Source organism: Tasmannia lanceolata, unplaced genomic scaffold (genome assembly GCF_043159265.1).
Source record: "Tasmannia lanceolata isolate RefF3 unplaced genomic scaffold, GAP_Taslan_0.1 ptg000018l, whole genome shotgun sequence".
NCBI lineage: Eukaryota > Viridiplantae > Streptophyta > Magnoliopsida > Canellales > Winteraceae > Tasmannia > Tasmannia lanceolata.
In genome coordinates, this window is record NW_027518695.1 from 60,270 (window position 1) to 67,722 (window position 7,453).

Here is a 7,453-nt window from a genome sequence, read left to right on the forward strand (position 1 = left end):
TTTGATGATCACACTCCTCACTTGATTAAAGTACGGTATGGCCCGCACCATAAGATTATCCAAACCGTTCATTGTGGATTGTGGAGATTATTTCAATGTTGAAAAAGAAAAACACATATATATAACTTCTTCGGATGGAACCCAAATTCAGGTTTCGGGTCAGGTCGGGTTGCCTGACAGCCCAACCTGACCCGACCCGATTTCCAATTCAGGTTGATTTTTCCCAACCCAACCCAACCCGATTTGCGAAAAAGCTTAACCCGACTTAACCCAAATTCGGATTGAACCCGACCCGCGTGGGAACATCCAAGTAACAACGATGGTTTCAAATTATATATAGTGCTAATGTCCTCACTACCATATTTTATAATGGCAGTACTCACCGTATTTTGATGATCGCACTCCTCACTTTATTAAAATGTACGGTATGGCCCGTACCATAGGATGATCCAAACCGTCCATTAGATGGGCCACTGCCTACATAGGTTGTGCCCCAAAAATAATTTTCATAGGTTTATCCGAACCCTCCGGTCTATAGAGGGTTATAGGTTGATCCAAACCGTCCATGTGATGGAACACAATATCAATCGGTTGTGCCCGTAAAATCATTTCCATAGGTTGATCCTAGCCCTCCAATCGATATAGGCTAATCCTAGCCCTCTAATCGATAGAGGTTTCCATAATTGTTGTTCCTCTTCAGGTGCTCAGAATCCGTCAATAATTTGCAAGTGTTCTGCATGAGTAATATAAAGTAGTTCTTTTGTCATTGTCATATGTCTTTACCTCTTGTTGGTGGTTTTTTTCCTTAATTATCACAGACAGGTACCCGGTGTCGGTACTTTCCGTATGTAGATTACGATTTTACCCTCAAATAATTTCTCATAGAGATAGATGTTAGATATCAGCAAAGGAGTTAGTGGTAAAAGAGTAATGCTGACGTGTAAATCCTAGAAAAAAAGAAAAGAAATTCTTTTTTTAAATTAGTTCTTTCATCATTGTCATGTCTTTACCTCTTGTTGGTAGTTTTTTCCGTAATTGTCATAGACAGGTACCCGGTGTCGGTACTTTCCGTATGTAGATTACGATTTTACCCTCAAATAATTTCTCATAGAGATAGATGTTAGATATCAGCAAAGGGGTTAATGGTAAAAGAGTAATGCTGATGTGTAAATCCCAGAAAAAAAGAAAAGAAATTCATTTTTCCTCCCGCTATATTGTAGTATATATATATATATATATAAGAAAAATGATTGTGCGGTCGACCGCACCAGGCTTAGGTGCGGTCGAGGACCCCAAACTCATGCGGGCCCACTTTGTTAGGATGACCCAAAGCATTCATTTGAAAGGCCCTTACATAGATGGGTATGTACAAAAAATCAGCTCCTTAGGATCATCCTAACTCATCCATTTGCCCTTACATAGATGGGTATGTACAAAAAATCAGCTCCTTAGGATCATCCTAACTCATCCATTTGTGGAGGTCAAAATGGACAGACACCGTTTGCCACAAATCTGCCCATTTTTTTCCTCCATTTTTGGAGGGGTTAGGATGACTCGATGGACCTAAGTTTTTGTACACACCCTATCTATAATGGGGCCTTACAAATGAATGCTTTTGATCAGCACAAAAAATGTGGGACCCATGTCTCTCTCTCTCTCTCTATATATATATATATATAGAGAGAGAGAGAGAGGAAAAAGATTGTATGCTCGAGTGCCCAATCATATGGGTCCCACATTTTTTGTGGTGATCCAAAGCATTCATTTGCAAGGCCCTATCATAGATAGGGTGTGTACCAAAAATCAGCTCCATTGAATCATCCTAATCCCTCCAAAAGTGGAGGGCAAAAATGGGCAGATTTGTGGACACACAGTCTCTGTCCATTTTGACCTCCATAAATGGATGGGTTAGGATGATCCTATGGAGCTGATTTTTGGTACACACGCCATCTATGTAAGGGCCTTTCAAATGAATGCTTTGGATCATCCTAACAAAGTGGGCTCACATGTGATTGGGCACTCGAGCATACCATAAGCTTGGTTTTATGGTACGCTCGTGTGTACATCATTTTTCCTCATATATATATACTAGTAAAAACCCTCGTGCGATGCATGGGCTGACAGAACTGTACGGACCACATCATAGGTTGATCCAAACCGTCCATGTGATGGAACACAACATCAATAGATTGTGTCCGTAAAATAATTTACATAGGCTGATCCTAGCCCTCTAATCTACAGAGGTTTCCATAACTAAAGGGGGTAGGATTGAAATTATGTGGCTTTAATGGGTGCCTTTGTTAAGAAGCACAAAGGAGGGGGTAGGATTGACAATATGTGAGTTGAATGGGTGCCTTTGTTAAAAGAAGTCAAAAAAAGTGAAAGATGCACGATGCGGGGAAAAAAAGTATATGATAAAAAATTTTGTAATGAATTTTTGTGTAAAAAAAAAAAATTGCACGACACGGCAAGAAAAAAGTATATGAAACAAAAGAAAACGTTATTTAAAAAATATGTAGAAAAAATAAGGGAGGGGGTAGGATTGAAAATATGTGGGTTGAATGGGTGCCTTTGTTAAAAAGCATAAAGGCGGGGGTAAGATTGAAAATATGTGAGTTGAATGGGTGGCTTTGTTAGAAAAAGTCAAAAAAAGTGAGGTGTTAATCCCACCGAAATTTCAAGAAATTTAAAAAAGCCTGGGCTTTTCCTCCCGACGTGCGATGCACGACATGGGAAAAAAAATGAATATGATACAGAAAAAATACTTAAAAACCATGTAGAAACAATAAGCCAAAAAAGTATGCATAACCACTTACCAAGTAATGAAAAAAACTGCAAAAGAAAAACTTTTCTAGGCCGACAAAAAACTGTACGGACCAGAGGTATAGGTTGATCCAAACCGTCGATGCAATGGAACACAACATGAATCAGTTGTGCCCGTGAAATCATTTACATAGGCTGATCTTAGCCCTCCAGTTGATGCACATGTCGACTACGAACTGTACGGGCCACATTATAGGTTGATCCAAACCATCCATGTGATGAAACACAACATCAATCGGTTGTGCCCGTAAAATCATTTCCATAGGTTGATCCTAGTGCTGCAATCGATAGAGGTTTTCATAATTGTTGTTCCTCTTCAGGTGCCCGGAATCCGTCAATATTTTGCAAGTTCTCCCGCATGCATAGTATCAAGTAGTTTGTTCGTCATTGTCATATGTCTATACCTCTTCTTGGTAGTTTGTTCCGTAATTGTCATATACAGGCACCCTGTGTCGGTTCATTCCGTATTAAATGAGAAAGCAATTGACGAATTTACCCTCAAATAATTTCTCACAAATATAGATGTTAGATAGCAGGAAAAGGGTTAATGGAACCCAGCTCGACCCACTCTGATTTCCAACGCGACTGGGTTCAACCCGACCCGACCCGATTTGCAATTTCCTCAACCCAACCCAACCGGAATTGGACCCAACCCGATTTCCAATTGGAGTTGGGTCGGGTCGGGTTGACCCGATTTGATATGGTACCAATTGTTGACCACTTCAACTTAAGCCGGGTTGTTTAGGATTTTGAGAACCAATAGTGAGTCGCCAATAATCAGTTTTTAACTTACAATCGGTTATGAAAATCCAAACCAAACACAGAGTAACAATTAACAAAGGGAAATGTTATCCGCACTACTATATTTTGATGATAAGAATCCTCACTTTATTAAAGTACGGTATGGCCCGCACCATAGGATTATCCAAACTGTCCAGTGTGGACTGTGGAGACTATTTCAATGTTGAAAAAGAAAAACACATATACAGAACTTCTTCAGATGGAACCCAAATTCGGGTTTCGGGTCGGGTCGGGTTACCCGACAGCCCAACCCGACGCAACCCGATTTGCAATTCGGGTTGATTTTTCTGAACCCAACCAACCCGATTTGCGAAAAAGCTTAACTTGACCCAACCCAAATTCGGGTTGAACCCGACCCGCGTGAGAACATCGAAGTAACAATGATGGTGTCAAATTATATATAGTGCTAATGTCCTCACTACCATATTGTATAATGGCACTACTGACCGTATTTTGATGATCGCACTCCTCACTTTATTAAAATGTACACTATGGCCCGTACCATAGGATGATCCAAACCATCCATTAGATGTGCCACTGCCTACATAGGTTGTGCCCCAAAAATATTTTTCATAGGTTGATCCAATCCGTCCATGTGATGGAACACAACATCAATCGGTTGTGCCCGTAAAATATAGTGCTAATGTCCTCACTACCATATTGTATAATGGCACTACCCACCGTATTTTGATGATCGCACTCCTCACTTTATTAAAATGTACGCTATGGCCCGTACCATAGGATGATCCAAACTGCCCATTAGATGGGCCACTGCCTACATAGGTTGTGCCCCAAAAATAATTTGCATAGGTTGATCCGAACCCTCCGATCTATAGAGGGTTATAGGTTGATCCAAACCGTCCGTGTGATGGAAGACAACATCAATCTGTTGTGCCCGTAAAATCATTTCCATAGGTTGATCCTAGCCCTCTAATCGATATAGGTTTATCCTAGCCCTCCAATCGATAGAGGTTTCCATAATTGTTGTTCCTTTTCAGGTGCCTGGAATTTGTCAATATTTTGGAAGTGTCCTGCATGAGTAATATAGAGTAGTTCTTTCGTCATTGTCATATGTCTTTCCCTCTTCTTGGTAGTTTTTTCCGTAATTGCCATAGACTGTAACCCTGTGTCGGTACTTTTCGTATGTAGATTACGATTTTACCCTCAAATAATTTCTTACAGATATAGATGTTAGATAGCAGCAGAGGGGTTAATGGTAAAAGGGTAATGCTGACGTGTAAAGGTTTGAGGACGGCGTATTTGAAACTCATACATGTGGGAATGTGAGGGCATATTTGGCATTTTTCTAACATTGACGCGAGGGAAATGGCGTTTGGGTTTTTCATCTGCAACTTCTTCAACCTTTTTAAAAAACGAGGGTAATGGCGTTTGGGTTTTTCATCTGCAACTTCTTCAACCTTTTTAAAAAACGAGGGTAATGGCGTTTGGGTTTTTCATCTACGTTAGCTAGTGGGACCCACTTGAAACGAAAATAATGAAAATACCCTTCAGCGCACCATATTTCTCATGCGCTTAAGCGCACAAACAGTTTTCTCTCTCTCTCTCTTACACATACGTGTAGCTAACTTAGCTACACCGACAGCTTAAAATACAGTGGGCCCACATTGTTTGGGTGATCCAAACCATTCATTTGATAGGCCCTCACATTGATAGGGTGTGCCTAAAAAAACAGCTCCATCGGATGATCCCAACCCTTCAAACTGTGGAGGCAAAAATGGACAGATTTGTGAAGGCTTTTACACGTCCATTTTTGCCTCCACAAATCGTAGGGTTGGGATGATCCTATGGAGCTGATTTTTTGGGCACACCCTATCTATGTGAGGGTCCATCAAATGAATGATTTGCATCAACGAAACAATGTGGGGCCATTGTATTTTAAGGCGTCGGTGTAGCTACACTTTTCTCATATATATATATATATATATATATATATATATATATATATATAGAGAGAGAGAGAGAGAGAGAGAGAGAGAGGAAAGTGAAGCTACACCGCCGGTGTAGCTAACTTAGCTACACCGCCGGCTTAAAATACAATGGGCCCACATTGTTTTGGTGATCCAAAGAATTCATTTGATTGGCCCTCACATAGATAGGGTGTCCACCAAAAATCAGCTCCATAGGATCATCCCAACCCTACGATTTGTGGAGGCAAAAATGAACGTGTAAAAACCTTCACAAATTTGTCCATTTTTGCCTCCACAGTTTGAAGGGTTGGGATGATCCTATGGAGCTGATTTTTGGTGGACACCCTATCTATGTGAGGGCCAATCAAATGAATTCTTTGGATCACCAAAACAATGTGGGCCCATTGTATTTTAAGCCGGCGGTGTAGCTAAGTTAGCTACACCGGCGGTGTAGCTTCACTTTCCTCATATATACAACCCTTCAAACTGTGGAGGCAAAAATGGACAAATTTGTGAAGGTTTTTACACGTTCATTTTTGGTGGACACCCTATCTATGTGAGGGCCAATCAAATGAATTCTTTGGATCACCAAAACAATGTGGGCCCATTGTATTTTAAGCCGGCGGTGTAGCTAAGTTAGCTACACCGGCGGTGTAGCTTCACTTTCCTCTCTCTCTCTCTCTCTCTCTCTCACTCTCTATGGAGCTGATTTTTGGTGGACACCCTATCTATGTGAGGGCCAATCAAATGAATTCTTTGGATCACCAAAACAATGTGGGCCCGATTGTATTTTAAGCCGGCGGTGTAGCTAAGTTAGCTACACCGGTGGTGTAGCTTCACTTTATATAGAGGAAAGTGAAGCTACACCACCGGTGTAGCTAACTTAGCTACACCGCCGGCTTAAAATACAATGGGCCCACATTGTTTTGGTGATCCAAAGAATTCATTTGATTGGCCCTCACATAGATAGGGTGTCCACCAAAAATCAGCTCCATAGGATCATCCCAACCCTACGATTTGTGGAGGCAAAAATGAACGTGTAAAAACCTTCACAAATTTGTCCATTTTTGCCTCAACAGTTTGAAGGGTTGGGATGATCCTATGGAGCTGATTTTTGGTAGACACCCTATCTATGTGAGGGCCAATCAAATGAATTCTTTGGATCACCAAAACAATGTGGGCCCATTGTATTTTAAGCCGGCGGTGTAGCTAAGTTAGCTACACCGGTGGTGTAGCTTCACTTTCCTCATATATATATATATATATATATATATATATATATATATATATATATATATATATATATATGAGAGAACATTTCCTACACACTTGTGTAGGTAAGTTACCTACACACTACCTTAAAATACAGTGGGGGCCCACATTGTTTGGGTGATCCAAACAATTCATTTGAATGGTCCTCACATAGATAGGGTGTCCACAAAAAATCAGATCCATAGGATCATCCCAACCCTACGATTTGTGGAGGTAAAATGGACATGTATAAACCTTCACAAATTAGTCCATTTTTTGCCTACATAGTTTGAATGGTTAGGATGATCCTATGGATCTGATTTTTTGTGGACACCCTATCTATGTGAGGACCATTCAAATGAATGGTTTGGATCACCCAAACAATGTGGGCCCCCACTGTATTTTAAGGTAGTGTGTAGGTAACTTACCTACACAAGTGTGTAGGAAATGTTCTCTCTCTCTCTCTATATATATATATATATAGAGAGAGAGAGAGAACATTTCCTACACACTAGCTTAAAATACAGTGGGGGGCCCACATTGTTTGGGTGATCCAAACCATTCATTTGAATGGTCCTCACATAGATAGGGTGTCCACAAAAAATCAGATCCATAAGATCATCCCAACCATTCAAACTATGGAGGCAAAA